Source organism: Papio anubis, chromosome 14 (assembly GCF_008728515.1).
Source record: "Papio anubis isolate 15944 chromosome 14, Panubis1.0, whole genome shotgun sequence".
Classification (NCBI taxonomy): domain Eukaryota; kingdom Metazoa; phylum Chordata; class Mammalia; order Primates; family Cercopithecidae; genus Papio; species Papio anubis.
Window position 1 is genome coordinate 49,497,766 of NC_044989.1, and position 21,765 is coordinate 49,519,530.

General features: G+C 38.1%; 1 long non-coding RNA gene across 3 annotated transcripts in view; it reads right to left on the reverse strand.

The window, feature by feature from the left end:
• Window positions 1-221: 221 nt before the first annotated feature.
• The window catches only part of LOC108581633, a 92,243-nt gene continuing 70,699 nt past the window's right edge, over window positions 222-21,765 (reverse strand). For all 3 annotated transcript variants that reach the window (XR_004178247.1, XR_004178246.1, XR_002516636.2), the window contains 3 exons: window positions 13,409-13,447; window positions 11,601-11,833; window positions 222-1,852 (listed from right to left, as the gene is read on the reverse strand). This is a non-coding gene — a long non-coding RNA (uncharacterized LOC108581633). The remainder of the gene's footprint in view (window positions 1,853-11,600; window positions 11,834-13,408; window positions 13,448-21,765) is intronic.

The window sequence follows — 21,765 nt, forward strand, 5'->3', positions numbered from 1 at the left end:
TCAGATGAGTAGGTTGCCTGTTCACTCTGATGGTAGTTTCTTTTGCTGTACAGAAGCTCTTTAGTTTAATTAGATCCCATTTGTCAGTTTTGGCTTTTGTTGCCATTGCTTTTGGTGTTTTAGACATGAAGTCCTTGCCCATGCCTATGTCCTGAATGGTATTGCCTAGGTTTTCTACTAGGGTTTTTATGGTTTTAGGTCTAACATTTAAGTCTTTAATCCATCTTGAATTAATTTTTGTATAAAGTGTAAGGAAGGGGTCCAGTTTCAGCTTTCTACATATGGCTAGCCAGTTTTCCCAGACATTCCTACTCTTAACAATGCTAACTCTCTATTAGCAGATCAGAGACTCTGTTTTCCTCACTGGAGGATAAATCTCTAGTCTTCTGATAAGGTGGGACATTCACTAAGTCGGAGAGATGATCTTGGGATCTAATGGACTTTGAACTCATCCATTTGCAGTCCCACTTTACCCCCACTTCTAGGGAATAGAAAGTAATTGATAATAGATGATGCCCCTTTCTGAGCCTTTTGTGGTATTCTGTAGTATGCATCTGGTTGCTTTTAACATTCTCATCTTCATTTAAAATTTAACTTTTTGGTTTTCTTCCATGCTTTCCAACTTTCACATTGTTTTGCCATTGCCTCCTCTCCTTGTCTTTATGAGTTTATGTCTTTTGAAAATTCCATTTCTATCACTTCAGTAAGTGATAGACTAGGAGCAGAGGTGAACACTTTGCTCACTCTGCCATCCGCCTTCTTCCAATGACATCTGAGCCAATTGCATTATTGACCCTGGCCTGTTACTCTTTCAGGCCCTCCTCTGTCAACATTGGTAGTTTAAATTGTTCATTCCGATTAACAAACAAGGATAAGGGTAAGGGTAAGAAGAAAGGCTCTTACTTACTCCAGGGCCTTGTAGAATACACTAGTGTTGAGCACAGATTTTCAGATGCAAATATCGACACTCACACTTTCCTCCCCAACAGCGGCCTTTAGAAGCAGCTGTCATGCTACCACTCCTCTAAGTTTAGAAAAGGCTCATACAAGGAGTATGAAGATTGTGGTTGAGTGTTCTCTATGCTCTTTAAGGAAGAGGACCAGAGTCACGACTAATTGTGTCTCCTCAAGAAGAAAGAAAGTTAATTACTTGTATAAATCTAAGCATTAAAGCAAGATATCCAGGTTTTTCTCTCCTCAGCAGAACATGCCATTGAAAAGTTACCAGGGATTCTAATCAGTGGAAAAAGTATAATGGAAAAGCTTTAGTTCCTTTGAATCTGTACTTTTTCTTGAGCTAATCAATCAGTCGTTTGATAACTGCTCACTAAGCACAAGCTCCAGGCCAGGCAGAATGTGAGGCTTATGGTGTTAGAACTAAAAAGAGATGTACGGTAGCACCTACCAAAGTGCTTGGAACATCTTGGTCTTTCTTTGCTAATCATTTATTAAATTCAGAATGTGGGTACTGTTCTCAAATAGCATACTCTCTAACAGTGAAGCAAAGGCCTTTTGTGAGAGTGCATAGATGAAACAAAGATTTAGATAGTTCTAAAAATTAGAGTAATAATCAGATAAAAGTTACTTGCTAACCTGACTTCCTTCCTGTGCATGCCTAAAACACTTGACCAAGTTGAGAGAAGAATAAATAATTGCCTGTGGGAATGTTGTGTAAAATATTCAAGGCACTGAATATTGTCTGATGTGGCTAGAGATGGCAGGACTGCATACAACTGACCCTTGAACAACATAACAACATGGATTTGAACTGCATAATCCACTTACATGCAGATTGTTTTTCAATAAATATATTGGAAGATTTTTTTGAGATTTAGCTGATGAACTTCATAGTCTAGATATCAAAAAAAATTAGGAAAAATTAAGTATGTCACAATTATATAAAATACACATAGATACTAGTCATTTTATTATTACCATAATACATATACAGGTCTATTATCAAAAGGTAGGCACACACAGACTGTACATGCTGCCATTCACAGTCAAGAGAAATGTGAACAAATGTAAATATGCATTATTAAATCATAACCACATAAAATTCACTGTAGTATATATTGTACTATTATAATTTTGTAGCCACCTTCTCTTTCAGTGTCTGCTTAAAATGCTGTGTGAGGCTAATCATCTCCTTGTGAGCAACATCTCCAGTCAATTTTGCATCCAAGTAAAAAATGATCACTCTCAGTTCTTGCATATTTTTCATCTTTGTGTTAGTGCAATACCATCAACCTTGAATAACACCACGGGACCCATACAAAGTGTCACTAGTGATGTTGGAAGTGCTCCCAAGAAGCAGAGAAAAGTGCTTTACAAGAAAACATTGAATTGTTTGATACGTACCATAGATTGAGGTCTGCAGCTGTGTTTGCTCATCATTTCAACATAAATGAATTCAATGTAAGGACCATTACAAACAAAACAAAGACAGGAAAGTAATAAAGCAATTGCTGTAGCTACGGCAGCAGACACAAAAGCCTTGCAGTTTTTGCAAAATACCTTTTTATCTCATATTGAAAATATAGCTTTCATGTGGGTGCTGGATTGCTATAAGAAAGGTGTATCTATAAACTCTACTATGATTTGAGAAAATGTGAGTTCATTATATGACAACTAAAATCAAAAGGAAAGTGAAGGATCTAAAGCTGGAAGGTTTAATGACAGCCAAGGATGGTTTAATATTTTTAGAAAGAGATTTGGCTTAGAAAACATGTCAAGGATTCTGCTGACCAAGAGACAGCAAAGTTCCTAGATGCCATTCAAGAAAATCATTGAGGAAAAAGAATATCTGCCTGAACAAGTTTTTATTGCAGATAAAAAGTGACCTATTTTGGAAAAAAGCAACACAAAAGACATTTATTAGAAAAGAAGAGGCATGAGCACCAGGATTTAAGGCAGGAAGGGATTAGCTAACTCCACTGTTTGGTGCAAATGGAGTAGGATTTATGATGAGGACTGCTCTTATCTATAAAGCTGCTAACAACTCAGCCTTAAGGGAAAGAGATAAACACCAGTTCTAGTAGTTTAGTTGTACAATAAGAAGGCCTGGACAACAAGAACGCTTTTTCTGGATTCGTTTCACTGATGCTCTGTTCTTGAAGTCAGGAAGCACCTTGCCATAAGAAACTGCCTTTTAAAGTTCATTTGATAATAGACAATGCTCCTGGCCACTCAGAACTCCATGAGTTTAACACCAACAGTGTCAAAAGGATTTACTTGTCCCCAAACTCAATGTCATTAGCTCAACCGCCAAATAAGGAGGTCATAAGGACCTAGAAGTTTCATTACATGTGGTATTCTATGGAAAGGATTGTCAACTCCATGGAAGAAAAGTCTGATAGAGACAGTATCGTAAAAGTCTGGAAGGATTACACCATTGAAGATGCCATTGTTGCTATAGAAGGAGCCATGAAAGCCATCAAGGCTGAAATAATAAATTTTTGCTGCAGAAAACTGTGTCCAGATGTTATACATGACTTCACAGGATTTACAACAGAGCCAGTTAAGGAAATCACGAAAAATGTGGATATCACAAAAACGGTGGGGGAAGGGGTGGATCAAGATATGGATCTTGGTAAAATTAGAGAGACACCAAACCAGAGGAATTAACAGAAGATGACTTGATGAAGATAACTGCTTCTGAATCAGTGACAGAATGTGAGGAAGAAGATATACGAGAAGCAGTGCCTGCAAACAAGTAGACATTACACAATCTTGCAGAAGGGTTGTCATTAATGAAGACTGCTTTGAACTTCTTTTAGAACACGCATCCTTCTATGACATGGGCACTGAAACTAAAGCAAATAGTGGATGAAGCATTAGTACCTATACAAACATTTTTAGGGAATGAAAAGGCAAAAATTCAGGCAGAAATTATGATGCATTTCCATAAAGCTATAGGGAGTGTGCCTGCCTCTCTTGCCTCCCCTTTCCACCTCCTCTGCCACCCTTGAGACAACAAGACCGATTCCTCCTCTTTCTCAGCCTACTCAATGGAAATGACAAGGATGAAGACCTTTATCATGTTTCACTTTAACTTAATGTATAGTAAATATATTTTCTCTTCCTTATGACTTTCTTAATAATATTTTCTTTTCTCTAGCTTTATTGTAAGAATACAGCATATAATACATATAACATACAAAATATGTGTTAATAGGCTGTTTATGTAATTGGTAAAGCTTCCCATCAACAGTAGGCTACTAGTAATTAAGTTTTGGGAACCCCTAATCCCTGCATTGTTCAAGGTATATTTAGAATCTCAAAAAACTCCATGAATGAACAAGGGCAAAAAAAAAAAAAAAAAAATGTATCTTAAAGCATTCATGTCTAACTCATTATTTTTCTACTTTTTCTCAATGAAATGGGGATATAAACATGGGCATACCAGACTTATAAAAATTACATATAAGGCATTTCTGAATAAACTGTTTTGACTAGATTAGATTAACTGAATTGTTCACTCAAAAACCCACTAATATAACAGGGTTTTAGTGGTATTTTAAAATCCTTTAATTTCATATATGGTGAAATCGGTGTATTCATGTAGTTATCTTGTTTTCGTGTGAATATAGTATTAATTTAGGACTTAATTTATAAAACTAATGTAAGGTGCTTGAGGAATTTTATACCGTGAATCTTGTGATAATTTTAGTCTTGAAAAATATATGCCATTGATCAAAGGAAAATACTGAAACTGGTTTAATATGTGTGGCAGACATTGTTTATTGGCACTTAGCTCTACACCCACCATTCTACTGGAAACACATTTATCAGACCCTCTTTTTAGTCGGGCTTAAGGGAAAGTCTTCCCATGGAAGATCTCCATGGGGTGTTAGAAGACAGAATGGTGATAGAAGTCTGTCTGCTTCTGCTGCACTTTAGGTAGAAGAACCAACCGTGCTTGCAGTAGGGTTGTACTTCCTGTTTAGTCCTTTGGTGGCACCAGCAGCAAGTATAGTCCCTAGGGCTCTTGCAAGGACACTGGAAGCTGCTTGCTGTCTGGGCAATACCACCCTCCCTCTTAAGCTTCCCCAGAACTTCCAACCATTTTCTAATTTCTTGCATTAAATCACAAGATTCATGGTGAAGCTATGCAGACTGTTTTTTGTTTACATCCCTGAATACTAGCTGATAAAAAACAGAATACCTTGAAACTAAAATCAGGATTTTTCTATATCTTTTATATATCCATAGAAAAGTATTTTCCTATAATTTCTCGGTGTTGGCTTCATGCTCTAGTTTCTCTACCTCTTGGTCTTCTAAAGGAATTGATTTGGTCTTCATAGAAGGTCATATATATAACTACATAGACATTATTTTTATATAATCAAATAGTCTTCAACCTTATTCTAGTTTATATTGTATATAGATATACCACACTTTATCTACTCTTTTACTATGTAAGATATTACATTTTTAAGTGTTCTTGATTTAGTTATCTATTGTAGCATAATAAATTACCCTCAAACTTAGTGGATTAAAACAATATTCGTAGACTTCATTCCAAGATGGCCGAATAGGAACAGCTCCGGTCTGCAGCTCCCAGTGTGATCAATGCAGAAGACGGGTGATTTCTGCATTTCCAACTGAGGTACCTGGTTCATCTCACTGAGACTGGTTGGACAGTGGGTGCAGCCCACAGAAGGTGAGCCAAAGTAGGGTGGGGGGCATCGCCTCACCTGGGAAGTGAAAGGGGTCAGGGGATTTCCCTTTCCTAGCCAAGGGAAGCTGTGACAGACTACCTGGAAAAATGGGACACTCCCACCCAAACACTGCACTTTTCCAATGGTCTTAGCAAATGGCACACCAAGAGATTATATACCATGCCTGGCTTGGCAGGTCCCATGTCCATGGAGTCTTGCTCACTGCTAGCACAGCAGTCTGAGATCAAACTGTGAGGTGGCAGCCTGGCAGGGGAAGGGGTGTCCACCATTGCTGAGGCTTGAGTAGGTAAACAAAGCAGCCTGGGAAGCTTGAACTGGGCAGAGCCCACTGCAGCTCAACAAGGCCTACTGCCTCTAGACTCTACCTCTGGGGGCAGGGCATAGCTGAACAAAAGGCAGCAGCAACTTCTACAGACTTAAATGGCCCTGTCTGACAGCTCAGAAGAGAGCAGTCATTCTCCCAGAATGGTGTTTGAGCTCAGACAATGGACAAACTGCCTCCTCAAGTGGGTCACTGACCCCCATGTAGCCTAACTGGGAGACACCTCCCAGTGGGGGCTGACTGACACCTCATACAGGCAGGTGCCCATCTGAGATGAAGCTTCCAGAGGAGGGATCGGGCTGCAATATCTGCTGTTCTACAGCCTCTGCTGGTGATACCCAGGCAAACAGGGTCTGGAGTGGACCTCCAGCAAACTCCAACAGACCTGCAGCTGAGGGACCTGACTGTTAGAAGGAAAACTAATGAACAGAAAGGAATAGTATCAACATCAACAAAAAGGACATCCACACCAATATCCCATGTGTAGGTTACCAACATCAAAGACCAAAGGTAGATAAAACCACAAAGATGGGGAGAAACCAGAACAGAAAAGCTGAAAATTCTAAAATTCAGAGTGCCTCTTCTCCTACAAAGGATCGCAGCTCCTCACCAGCAGTGGAACAAAGCTAGACAGAGAATGACTTTGACAAGCTGACAGAAGTAGGCTTCAGAAGGTCGGTAATAACATATTTCTCTGAGCTAAAGGAGGATGTTCGAACTCATCATAAGGAAGCTAAAAACCTTAAGTATTAGACGAATGGTTAACTAGAATAAACAGTGTAGAGAAGACCTTAAATGCCCTGATGGAGCTGAAAACCATGGCACGAGAACTACATGAGGCATGCACAAGCTTCAATAGCTGATTTGATCAAGTGGAAGAAAGGGTATCAGTGATTGAAGGTCAAATTAATGAAATAAAGCAAGAAGAGAAGTTTAGAGAAAAAAGAATAGAAAGGAATGAACAAAGCCTCCAAGAAATATGGGACTATATGAAAAGACCAAATTTACATTTGACTGGTGTATCTGAAAGTGACGGGGAGGATGGAACCAAGTTGGAGAACACCACAAAGATACTCCTCGAGAAAAGCAACCCCAAGATACATAATTGTCAGATTCACCAAGGTTGAAATGAAGGAAAACATGTTAAGGGCAGTCAGAGAGAGAGGTCAGGTTACCCACAAAGGGAAGCCCATAAGACTAACAGCAGATCTCTTGGCAGAAACTCTACAAGACAGAAGAGAGTAGGGGCCAATATTCAACATTTTTAAACAAAAGAATTTTCAACTCAGAATTTCATATGCAGCCAAACTAAGCTTCATAAGTGAAGGAGAAATAAAATCCTTTACAGACAAGCAACTGCTGAGAGATTGTGTCACCACCAGGCCTGCCTTACAAGAGCTCCTGAAGGAAGCACTGAACATGGAAAGGAACAACCGGTATCTGCCACTGCAAAAACATGCCAAATTGTAAAGACCATTGATGCTAAGAAGGAACTGCATCAATTAACGGGAAAAATAACCAGCTAACATCATAATGACAGGATCAAATTCACACATAACGATATTTAAGTGTAAATGGGCTAAACGCCCCCAATTAAAGGACACAGACTGGCAAATTGGATAAAGAGTCAAGACTCATCAGTCTGCTATATTGAAGAGACCCATTTCCTGCCAAGATGCACAGAGGCTCAAAATAAAGGGATGGAGGAAGATCTACCAAGCAAATGGAGAACAAAAAAAAGTGGGGGTTGCAATCCTGATAAAACAGACTTTAAACCAGAAAGATCAAAAGAGACAAAGAATGGCATTACATAATGGTAAAGGGATCAATGCAACAAGAAGAGCTCACTATCCTAAATATATATGCACCCAATACAGGAACACCCAGATTCACAAAGCAAGTCCTTAGAGACTTAAAGTCTCCTATTATTATTTTGTGGGAGTCTAACACCCCACTGTCAATATTAGACAGTTCAATGAGACAGAAGGTTAACAAGGATATGCAGGACTTGAACTCAGCTCTGTACCAAGCAGACCTGATAGACATTTACAAAACTATTCACCCCAAATCAACAGAATGTACATTCTTCTTAGCACCACATCGCACTTATGCCAAAATGGACTGCACAGTTGGAAGTAAAACACGCCTCAGCAAATGTAAAAGAACAGAAATCACAACAAACTGTCTCTCAGACCACAGTGCAATCAAATTGGAACTCAAGATTAAGAAACTCACTCAAAACCACACAACTATATGGAAAATGAACAACTTACTCCTGAATGACTACTGGGTAAACAACAAGATGAAGGCAGAAATAAAGATGTTCTTTGAAACCAATGAGAACAAAGACACAATGTACCAGAATCTCAGGGACACAGTTAAAGCAGTGTGTTGAGGGAAATTTATAGCACTAAATGCCCACAAGAGAAAGCAGGAAAGATCTAAAATCGACACCTTAACATCACAATTAAATGAACTAGGGAAGTAACAGCAAACAAATTCAAAAGCTAGCAGAAGGCAAAAATAACTCAGAGCAGAGCAGGACTGAAGGAGAAAGAGACATGAAAAACCCTTCACAAAATCAATGAATCCAGGAGCTGTTTTTTTTTTTTTTAAATATCAGTAAAATTGATAGATCACTAGCAAGACTAAGAAAGAAAAGGGAGAATCAAATAGACGCAATAAAAAATGATATAGGGGTATCACCACCAATCCCACAGAAATACAAACTACCATCAGAGAATACTATAAACACCTCTGTGTAAATAAACTAGAAAATCTAGAAGAAATGGATAAGTTCCTAGACACATACACCCTCCCAAGACTACACCAGGAAGTTGAATCCCTGAATAGACCAATAAGAGGCTCTGAAACTGAGGCAATAATTAATAGCCTACCAACCAAAAAAAAAAAAAAAAATCCAGGACCAGACAGATTCACAGCCAAATTCTACCAGAAGTACAGAGAGGAGCTGATACCATTCCTTCTGAAACTATTCCAATCAATAGAAAAAGAGGGAATCCTCCCTAACTCATTTTATGAGACCAGCATGATCCTGATACCAAAGCTTGGCAGAGAAATAACAAAAAAGAATTTTAGATCAATATCTTTCATGAACATTGATGTGAAAATCCTCAATAAAATACTGGCAAACCAAATCCAGCCACACATCAAAAGGCTTATCCACCATACTCAAGTTGGCTTCATCCTTGGGATACAAGGCTGGTTCAACATATGCAAATCAATAAACGTAATCCATCACATAAACAGAACCAATGACAAAAACGACATGACTATCTCAATAGATACAGAAAAGGCCTTCGACAAAGTTCAACAGCCCTTCATGCTAAAAACTCTAGGTATTGATGGAACGTATCTCAAAATAATAACTATTTATGACAAACCCACAGCCAATGTCATACTGAATGGGCAAAAATGGGAAGCATTCCCTTTGAAAACTGTCACAAGGCAAGGATACCCTCTCTCACCCCTCCTGTTCAACATAATGTTGGAAGTTCTGGCCAGGGCAATCAGGCAAGAGAAAGAAATAAAGGGTATTCAATTAGGAAAAGAGGAAGTCAAATTGTCCCTGTTTGCAGATGACATGATTGCATATTTAGAAAATCCCATCGTCTCAGCCCAAAATCTCCTTAAGCTGATAAGCAACTTCAGCAAAGTCTCAGGATACAAAAGTCAATGTGCAAAACTCACAAGCATTCCTATACACCAATAACAGACAGAGAGCCAAATGATGAGTGAACTCCCATCCACAATTGCTACAAAGAGAATAAAATACCTAGAAATCCAACTTACAAGGGATGCGAAGGACCTCTTCAAGCCTAACTGCAAACCACTGCTCAAGGAAATAAAAGAGGACACAAACAAATGGAAGAACATTCCATGCTCATGGATAGGAAGAACCAATATTGTGAAAATGGCCATACTGCCTAAAGTAATTTATAGATTCAATGCCATCGCCATCAAGCTACCGATGACTTTCTTCACAGAATTGGAAAAAACTACTTTAAAGTTCATATGGAACTAAAAAAGAGCCCGCATTACCAAGACAATCTTAAGCAAAAAGAACAAAGCTGGAGGCATCATGCTACCTGACTTCAAGCTATACTATAAGGCTGCAGTAACCAAAACAGCAAGGTGCTGGTACCAAAACAGAGATATAGACCACTGGAACACAATAGTGGCCTCAGAAATAACACTACACATCTACAACCATCTACAACCACCTGATCTTTGACAAACCTGACAAAAACAAGAAATGGGGAAAGGATTCCCTATTTAATAAATGGTGCTGGGAAAACTGGCTAGCCATATGTAGAAAGCTGAAACTGGATCCCTTCCTTATGCCTTATACAAAAATTAATTCAAGATGGATTAAAGACTTAAATATTAGACCTAAAACCATAAAAACCTTAGAAGAAAACCTAGGTGATACCATTCAGGACATAGACATGGGCAACGACTTCATGATTAAAACACCAAAAGCAATGGCAACAAAAGCCAAAATAGACAAATGGGATCTTATTAAACTAAAGAGCTTCTGCATAGCAAAAGAAACCACCATCAGCGTGAACAGGTAACCTACAGAATGGGAGAAAATTTTTGCAATCTACCCATCTGACAAAGGGCTAATATCCAGAACCTACAAAGAACTTAAATTTACAAGAAAAAACCAACCCCTTCAAAAAGTGGGCAAAGGATATGAACAGACACCTCTCAAAAGATGACATTTATGCAGCCAACAGACACATGAAAAAATGCTGATCATCACTGGTCATCAGGGAAATGCAGATCAAAGCCACAATGAGGTACCATCTCACACCTGTTAGAAGGGCTATCATTGAAAAGTCAGGAAACAGCAGATGCTGGAGAGGATGTGGAGAAATAGGAATGCTTTTACACTGCTGGTGGGAGTGTAAACTAATTCAACCATTGTGGAAGACAGTATGGCGATTCCTCAAGGATCTAGAACTAGAAATACCATTTGACCCAGCCATCCTATTACTGGGTATATACCCAAAGGATTATAAATCATGCATCTATAAAGATACATGCAAACGTATGTTTATTGTGGCACTATTCCCAATAGCAAAGACTTGGAACCAAGCCAAATGTCCATCAATGATAGACTGGATTAAGAAAATGTGGCACATATACACCACAGAATACTGTGCAGCCATGAAAAAGGATGAGTTCATGTCCTTTGCAGGGACATGGATGCAGCTGGAAACCATTCTGGGCAAAGTATCACAAGGACAGAAAACCAGACACTGCATGTTCTCATTCATAGGTAGGAATTGAACAATGAGAACACTTGGACACAAGGCAGGAACATCACACACTGGGGCCTGTCATCAGGTAGGAGCCGGGGGAGGGATAGCATTAGAAGAAATACCTAATGTAAATGAGTTAATGGGTGCGGCAAACCAACATGGCACGTATGTACCTATGTAACAAACCGGCACGTTGTGCACATGCACCCTAGAACTTAATGTGTAATAAAAATAAGTAAATAAAATTAAAAAGTGAAAAACAAATAATAAATAAAATACATTTTAAAAAATTTGTTATCTCACAGTTTCTGTGGGTCAGAAATACAGCATGGTTTAGTTGGGTCCATTCTTTCTCTGGGTTTCTTTCAAGGCTGCAATCAAGGTATTGGCTGGGGCTGTAGTTGCTGGCAGGATTCAGTTCCCTATGAGCTATTGGAGTGAGTGCCTCATTTCCTCATAGCTTATTAACCAGAAGGTGCTCTCAGTTTCTTGCCACATGGGTTTCTTCAGAGGAGAGCTCACAAAATAGTGGCTGGCTTCATTACAGAAAGCAAGAGAGGAGAGAAAGAGGAAAAAAAGAAAGACAGGTGTCACACTCTTTTATAACCTAATCTTATAAGTGACATCTCATCACTTTTTTCATATTCTGTTTGGTAGAAGCCAGTCAATACCTGCAGCCCACACTCAACAGGAGAGGGATTACATAAGCATTTTAATGACAGAAGGCAGGGATCCTTTGGGCCATTTCAGAAGTTGCCAACCACATTACTTTGCTAAACAAATGGTCAATTTCTTGCTTTTTCCTTTAGCGTTTAAATATTGTTGAAAATTGGGCTTTTGTGTAGTATAGAGACAATCCAATTATTTAGTTTCAGTGACTGAACATCTAAACTTATAAGCAGTAATAACAGCCAAACAAATAAAGCCACCTCCCTTTTTTACCCAGGAATATAAATTTATTTCTTGTTTTTACTTGTATATTTTGTAAAATCACCACATCAATAAATCACCACATCAGTAAATCACCTTAGCTGTTACTAGTTTATCTGAGAGATTTTCTTTAGTCAGAAAGGAAACTTTAGGATCTTGAAGCCAAACTTCAGGCTCGGACTCATCCTCTAATGGCCACAGAAATAGAAAACGTGCCACCTGCAGACTTTTAGATAAACCCATCCCCATTTCCGCTGGGTGTGGATATGTCTGCTTTTAAAGGGATCTTTTAAAATTGCATCATGCTTGCACTTCAGTCTCTTCCCTAAATCCTGATAAATAGCAAAGTGCTCTCTTTGGATGGGGGCACGTTTCTACTGTTAAAGATGTTCACACAGAAACCCTATGCTATCTCTTATAAGTCCTGCCAATGCTTTCATCACTTCAAATCTAAAAAGGGCTTAAAGTGGCTTCGTTAAAACTCTCTCTATGAAAAGCTAAAATCCTTCAATAAGTCAGAATGAGATGTACAGCTATATAAAGACACCGCAGTTACGTGATTTTCCAGGTAGGAAGTGTGTTGGCTATGTTTTACAGTATTACATTTGAAGAAGAAAGTTTTAATATAAATTTGATATATCAGAGATATCAGCACACGTTTTAATTATACACATAAAAAATTGGTGCAAGTCTTTGCCCTGCGTGAATGCAGAGACAGCATTACCTAGGCAAACCAATACCCTAAAAAATTGTATAGTAGTTCCCTCTTATCTGCTGGGAATATGTTCCAAGACCCCCAGTGGATGCCTGAAACCATGGATAGTGCCAAAGTATATATATATATGTGTGTGTGTGTGTGTATATATACATATATATGTATATATCATATGTATATATTTTATGTTTTTCCATCTGTTAACCAACATGTCTACTAAGTGACTAATGGACAGGGAGGTTATACAGTGTGGATGTGGTGGACAAAGAGATAATTCATATGAGATGGGGTGGAGATGGAGTGGAATAGTGTGAGATTTTATCATGCTCCTCAGAATGGTGCACAAGTTAAAATTTATAAACCATTTATTTCTGGAATTTTCCATTTAATATCTCCAGACCATGGATGACCATAGGTAACAGAAACCGTGGAAAATGAAACTGTGGGTAAGGAGGGAATACTGTACCTTCAGCAGACATTGTCTCCTTTGTAAGTGCAAATGCCTCTGGAAAAAGAAAACAAGAAGTGATTTTCAGAATCTAGTATCTTTGAATAAAGTAATATATATGTATGTATAGTTTCCATAGGACGATTCCTGACAGATGGCAGAAGGTGAAGGGAAGGAAGTTGATTACCTTCCCCAGGCAATGAAGAGTGAGGCTCATGGGGCAGGTAGTTCATTAGAGGGCAGATGACACTCTAGAGGCAGATGAAAAAAAAAAACAAAAAAAAAAAAACAAAAAACCGTGAGTCAGGCATTTATTTCTGTGTTGGATACTGTGTAAAGTGTGATATACACATTGCATAATTCAATCCCACGTCTCTCTTACGTGGCTAGACAGGGCAGAGCTAGGGTTCAGGTTCAGCTCTGTCTGACTCTAAAGGCAGTGCTCTTTTTATCACACTTTCTCAGAATAGTTCTGAAAGCGAAGGTGGGAAGCCCCAAAGATAGAATTGGCAACTTATTTTGTTAAGTGTATGTAAGTTTAAGAGTGAGAGAGCCATCCCACGCTAGAAATAAAATGTCTGCATTACTGTCTTAGAGAGAAAAGAAAAGTCACTCGCATTTGGATACACTTCCATTTCCCAAGGAAAATGGCTTGTTTGGTTGTCTTAGATTTTCTGTCTTGCATGCTCTAGGCCATTGGGCATATACGGCTCAGGGAATGGTGAAGGGCCACATTTGCTTCTGTGCCTCTTCTCCTTCCTGCAAATGTCAGACCAAACTATATCTTCAGAGGCAGAAGCAAACAATAATTGATGCTCATATAATAATCCTAAGACATCAAGAAAATGTCAAATTGTGTTCATTGGCCTACATATAAGACAAAAATATGTATCCCATATTTCAGAAATAATTTTAATATGTTTACTTTTCTAAACATTGGTGCCTAAATTCATTAATGTTAACTCATGCTTTGACATACTGCTTAATTATAAAAAACATCTAAGAGGCATTTGGCATGATACTCATCCTCAAAGATTTCTACTTTTGCTTATTTAAAAAGTATTTATCAGGCACCTACTGGATTCTGAACAGAGGTGTGGAGGCTACAGATAAAGCAGTGAACAAAGTCGTCTGGGACAAGAAGGAAAACAAGACAAAGAGTTTAAAAAGGCTAGATGTGGTGCGTAGACTTCTAGCACTATAGGACTGCAGGAAGAAGGGAAGGCCAGAGGAGCAAGCAGGGAAGAAAACTGTGGGTGGGGGCAAATTGGGCTTGGAGAACTTTTCACTTGGCCGAATAGAGACAGATTTTAATTTCCTGAAAGGTCTAAAAGTAAACTTTGAAAAATGTAACTTATTCTTTCATAATGGCTGTCTGATTTACACATTCTTCTCTCCAGGTATACCAGCCTACCATCCATTCATCCATCCATCCATCCAACCATCCACCTATCCATTCACTCTTTCAATAAATACCTGAGTGCCTACTATACGCAAGGTGGTAGGTTGAGTTCTGTTAATATAATGGGGAACAAAAGGGCAAAACCTACCCCTCATTGAAAGACTTACATGTTGCCGAATGCTATAGAGGAAAAGAACAAAGGGTTATTTGACAGAGTACCTAATGGAAGGCTTATTTTAGGAGGTGGTATTCATGCTTGAAACCTGACACATGAGAAGGGGCAGCTAAGTGAAGACATAAGAGAAATGCGTTGCACACTCAGCATTCAGCCTTCATAGGGAACAAAGGTGAGGATGAGATTAGCATGTTTAAGAAGGGAAACAAGGCCAGTGGGGCAGGTACACTGGGAGTTAGGGTGGCAATCGTATGCGATTGGAGAGCTGGGCAGGAATTAGACTGCCAGAGTTTTGTAAGCCATGGTAAGGGGCTTGGATTTTATACCAAATGCAAAGGAAATCATTGAGTGGTTTTAAGCAGGTGGTGATCCAATTTATGTTTATAAATACCCCATTTATTTTTATAAATATCATTTTGGCTGCTGTATAGAGAATCGATTGAAAAGGGAAGAGAGTGATGAGACTACTTGGAGGCTTCAGCTACAGATTAGGTGAGGACATCACAAGCTTTTCACTTGGCAAAAGTAACATTATAGAAGTAGAGTCCATAGTACTAACTTGCTTCATTTATCTGAAGCACTGTTTAAATTCAGAGATAATCAACTGAACAGTGGGAAATGGCTTTTCTGGAGATCACTCTGACCCAATAAACATTCAAAATCAGTGTCAATTTAACCCACATTGGCGTCTTCATTCCTGGCTGTCCAGTACTTTTTCTCTTCTTTTGCCCTCCTCCTCCTCCTCCGTTGTTATTTTTCTTGTCCTCCTCGACTCCACCAAATAATATTTTTTATCTCATGTTACATCTACTCCCTCATAGTCCACCTTAAACATATTCTCAGTCATCCTAGTCAAGTCAAAGGATAGAGACTGACCACAGTATATACTACGCACAGAGCAGGAGAAGAATAATTCTTATATGATCAATGGCATTATATCACATTCACCATATAACAATATGCACAAGAAAATAGCTAAGTGATAAGAATTATGAATGTCAAAGGAAGGTGAGGTCAGTGGGTGAACTAGGGGGTGAGAGGAAGAAGTTGCTATAGATAGAAGGAGGCTTGGCCTTGAAACTGCCTTATACCAATCATGGACCAATTACAGGGCCTATGAGAGAAGAGAAGCAAATCCTGTTCTATCTTAAGGGCATCTACACCAAAGAGAGGCAGAGGAATGGATGTCAAGGACACAAATTCCCTAGACCATGTATTAGTCTCTTACCCCCATCATGAAGGCCTGATCTTTATGATCTCATCTAAACTTAATTACCTTCCATGGGCCCCATCTTCAAATACCACCATTATATTGGGGGTTACAGCTTCAACATAGAAATTTTGGGGGAACACCATTTAGTCCATAGCAGACTGTATAAGGCCCTCTGGGACATGTCACAGCCCATTATACACTCTTTTCATAAAAATGATGAAATATGCATATGTATTATCTGATTATATATTGTTGCATAAAGTATATTTAATTTGTATAACTAATTCATATCTGTCTCTTTCATGAAACTAAACTCTGTAAACAGAGTGACTGAGTTCTTTGCTCATTATTCTATCTCTGTTTAAATGATAGATACTCAACACGTATTTGCCTAATGAATATGTTTAAGTATGAAGCATAATATCAATTTATATTAAAAACATTTTGTGATACTTCATTAATATTTTACCCTTTACATGTATTCTAATACATGGTTAATTGCTAAGAAACTTTGAAAACAATGCCCTATAGAACTACCTAGGAATACCTCTCTCTATAAACTCTTCTATCATTTGTATTATGGGCAAACTGAATTTGTAGTGTTATATAAAACCCTCTATAGCTTATATTTGATAGCTCCTATTATAAAAGTCACTTTCAGTCCTTCAGGTTAGAAAACCCTAGCCAGGCATGCAGGACCCCCCTACAATCTTCTTTCAATCTATTCTCTAACTTTGTCAGTTGTTCTACTTTAGTCTGCTGGCTCCACCAAAGACTATCTGCTGGTTTATCTGTTTCAAAAACATGCCCTACAACTTTGTCCTTGCTGCCTTCCTAACCCCAGTGATTGAATTCTGTGCTGAGCTTTCCCCAAGCTTCACATACATAATTCTATTTAATCTTCTCAATGATCCTATAAGATGGATATTGATATACAAATTTCAGCTGAAGAAATTGCAGGTCAGAGAAATGAAATAATTCACCCAAGATGATGATGTGGCCAATAAGTGGCAAATCCAAATCTCTACCCTAAAACCTGTATTCCACAACATAATAGCTTCACTTTTGAAAGTCTCTACGCAAGCCTACCGAAATATTTGAGGACCAACGTGGATCACATTTCCTCTAAAAAGCTGTTGCTGTACTCTTTAGTTCAGTGAGTCATCCCTTTTTAAAAACAATAAAATCTACCCTATATACCCTATGTACTAAAACTTCTGTTAAATTCTTACATATAAATTATCTTATTTAATGCTCTCATTGACCTTATGAGTTAGGATAACATTTTAATAGACAAGAAGCTGGTTTCAAAGTGATAGAGTAGTTTCTTTGACATTCTCAGAGTTATAATAATAGTTCAGAGAAAGGGCTTCAACCCACATTTGTCTGGTCCAAGATCTAGAGCTTTTACCCTCTTGTATAACATCCCACTTTAGCAGCATCACCTGCCCCACCAGGCATGGCTGGTTATGGGCTAATAGTTAGCATTTAATTAATGTTTAGAAAAATGTAAATGACATTATCTGATTATGAATAATGAGAAAGAATGACCAACACAAACAACACAGATCCATGTTAAGGAGTCTAAATTAAGTGGTTATATTAATTTCCTATTGATACTATAACTACCACGAACGAAGGGATGTTAAATGACACACATTTGTTATCTTACAGTCCTGGAAGTGAGAAATCCTAAAATTAAGGTGTTGGCAGGGCACATTCTTTCTGGAGACTCTAGGAGATAATCTGTTTATTTGCCTTTTCTGGCTTCTAGAGGCTGCCCACATTCCTTGGCTTATGGTTTTATTATCTATCTTCAAAGTCAGCAGTGTATTATATTCTAATCACTTTCTCTGTCTCTGACCTTTATACCTTTTTCCTAAAAGGACTCTTATTACCACAGTAATAAGGCCCAAAGGCCTGTTTGAATAGTCCGGGATAATCTCCCTATCTCAAAATTCTCTGCTTAACCATATTTGCAAAGTCCCCTTTTCCAGGTAATGTAACATATTTATGTTTTGGGGATTAGGACATGAACATCTTTGGGGTTCCACTGTTTATCCTACCACAGCGGTGGTGGTGTATAGGACATTCTGCTGTCAACGGCTAAGGAGGAGTTACGGATTTTTTTTTTTTATCCATATTATGGCATTGCTATTTTAACTAAACAGATTAATATGAATAATAGGAATATTCCACAGGAAAAAAAAAGCTGTGAGGGTGGGATTATAGGCACTGCTACCTACAACATGTTCCAAAAAATTTCCCATTGTACTAACACAGAACACCAACCTAGGAAAAATACCCACAGAAATTTCTCAGTAATTCCTTACTAGGGATATAAGTACGGTGGTCACACATCCTCTCTGTGAACCTCTTCAATCATATTGGAGTGCTAGGAGTGTAGATGTGGCCAAGTAGCCGGGCTGGGTCTGCTTAGCACCTCTCTAGCTGAGATGGGCACACCCATTTTTTTAAGTCGTAGAGGATGGCATCCAAGTGACTGACCTACTTGCCCAAGTTTTTACTGAAAATAGGTTGAATGGTTGGAACTAAATCTGTGGTTGCTCAACTCTCAGTCCAGTGCTCTTTTCCATCTGACTCACTGAAATCAAGAAATGTTTTGAAATGCAATGGAGAGAAAAGAGGTGTCAGCTAGGAGAGAACAGAACAGAACAGACTACAGAAAGGGGACTTGTGTGGGGAGTTAGCAGAACACCAGATTTCTTTCTATGCTTCTGTTCTAAATAGGGCCCCACTTTCCATAATCTTCTCTTGGTTCCTTTTTCCTCTCCAAGAAAATGACAGTCTATAGTGGTGGCCCATGGTATTAATGCTTGGCAAAGGAAAGGCTAGAGTTGACGGAGGAGTACAGCAAATGCTTTTGCTCTCACCTCGAGTCCTGTTTGAGTTGTTTGCATGATTTAGAAGTGAAATGGTTAGAGGGGCAAACAAATTTCTGCAGCTAAAGAAAACGTTTCCATTTGGTATACAGGATGTACAATGGTATCCAATTTCCATGTGATTAATATTTTTGAAAGTTGGACTCTAAACTTGAAGTTACTTTACCCTTCCCAATTCTGCAGCACAAGCAAAATGCAGAATGCTGAATTATTTTTTGAGGATTCTATATCAAGCACTCAGAACAAAGATATAGATGTAATTCCAGCATCTTGCAAACAGAGATGCAAATAGTAAAAGAAATAGATGACAGGCATTTGCAGAGTAACCTAAAGGAAATAAATCTCTTAGAGAATTTTGAGGTAGTTAATTTTAACTACAGGAGGTATGCTTTGAGTTGAGTATCTGATTATTGCATTTAAGATCTTGATATCCGCATTTGGTGAACTTGGTAAGATAACACTTGAAAAATGTTGGTTTAACAAGATGTATTTAAATCTTAAGAAGCTACATGTTAACAATTTCCACTCTGGAAGACAGTTATGGCTGCAGCATAAGATTTGCTCCAGCCTGTACAACATCTCCTAGATATATTTATTTCATCCACACTGACATAGACTCTCTTATTCATCCATAATGACATGGCAGGGCTGATGGGCTTCCCATTTCCTGGAATTTGTCTTTAAAAGGAGTCTGAAGTGAATGATACTTTCTACTGTAAGTAATGCACAATCACAGTTAACAGTGGAGAAGATATTTGGGAGAAAGAGGATTTTCTCCTGCAAATTACATTTTATATCCTGGTATTACATTCTTCCTTACCACCAAAAGGAATTTAAATGTTCACTTCTCTCAGTGCAATATCTAAGTATTTTTCTAATGCCTCAAATTCTGGAATGCATACCGATCTATTAACAGTTGGCTTGGGAATGGACTACCAAAAATTGATCAGCTATCATTTTCCAGTGCTAGGGCTGGGGCTGAATCAGCAGCCTAATGACCTACAAGCAGCTGGAACACCTGGAACGACATCAAAGGTGTAAAGAAAACAATTTCTCATGGCCATGTCTCAGACTAATTCAAACACAAACAAATTCAAACTGATGATAAATTCACTTTGGCTCTCGCTCTTGTGTTAGAAGCATCAAGTTTCTGCCAGGACAACTAGTATGGCTGAAGGGAGGAAATTAAAACAGCAATTAGATGGCACTAATATGGCTCCGATATAATCTCTCCCCTGGTTTCGAGTCTCTGCCTGCCAGGGCTCCTGGCCACCATCCCAGGGCTTAATTGCATTTTGCAAGTAGCCATGGTACACTTGCCACTCTATCTCCCTAACTAATTTCAAACACAGTCCTCATATCCAATTCAGCAAAAAATAAGCTGAAATACCTCTGACAGAAAAATGAACATGTTATCTAGTTTAAAGATTGGTTCAATTAAGAGACGAACTGGTTCTGAAGGGTAAAGAATAAGGGGATAAAATGGACAAATCACAGCCTTGAATTCTAAAATTTTCAGTAAAGCACGGTAGAGGAATGGTTAATGATAAGATTTGGGACATTGCTGTTGTTTAATGTTTATGTGCATTTTTAGGTGGAATGAATTTTAAATGTGATTTGACCTTGTGGTAATTGAGAGGCATTAGGGCTTAGCAGAAAGCACATTCTTCTTATTCTGGAGACCACTGGATTTAAGCCAGATAAACTGTGTTTTGTCTCTCTTGTTCTAGTTACTAAGCATATGAACTTGGAGAAATTCCTTGAAAATGCCACATCTGCATTTTCTCTCCAACATATTGAGCATGAAAAAAATTTTTCTTATTTAATCTGTGGGGTTGGTTACTAAAATACTTATAAAATTACAAAATCAGTTTAAGGTCTTATATTAAAACCTAACTAGTAAATATTTTCAGTAAGTATTTCTTGTAAAGTAAATGCATATTTATCAAATACAGTCATCTATAGAATGATGAGGAAAGCTGGAGGAAGGTAAAGAAAATGGATGAGTTTTATGGATGACAATGACATGGCCAAGAAACGCACATTGGGAATTTTGCTTCTTTGTGTTAATTCTAGTAGAATAGGCTAATCTTATTTTTCCATTAGGTTACAGTGCAGTAAAATGGAGCTGCTAGTCCACCAGTTGACAACATCTATTAAGCACTTAATGGTATATTTAACACGATACTAGTCATTGTGGGAATTACAGAACATTCTAGTTTCTTTCCTTAAGGAGATTATAATCTAGCTGAAGAAACAAGACCCAGACAGTATGTCATTAAATAAGAAAATATATAGTAATAATTAACTACACATTTTAAGAAAAGTAAGAGTTAAAGTCCTAAAGAGAAGGAAAAAAAAAATGAAAAGAAGGTTTAAAGAGGCTTCATAGAGATGACAGGATCTGAATAGGACCTGAAGAGATGGTTATGATTTGAAAATACAAAAATATGTCAAAGATTTGATATTTCAGTAGAGGAAAACATAATGAGTAAAAGTATATAGGAGACAGTAAAGATGATGGAAAGAGAGGTGGCTATGTTAAATAAAATATGACTTATTATCTTTGTTTATAGCTCCGATGTAAGCAGGTATGGCAAAGTTTCTTACCAAAAAGGCATTGGCTGTTAAAGACCTATACCAAACAGTGACTGTGTAATTCATGAATGTCCAAATCTTCCT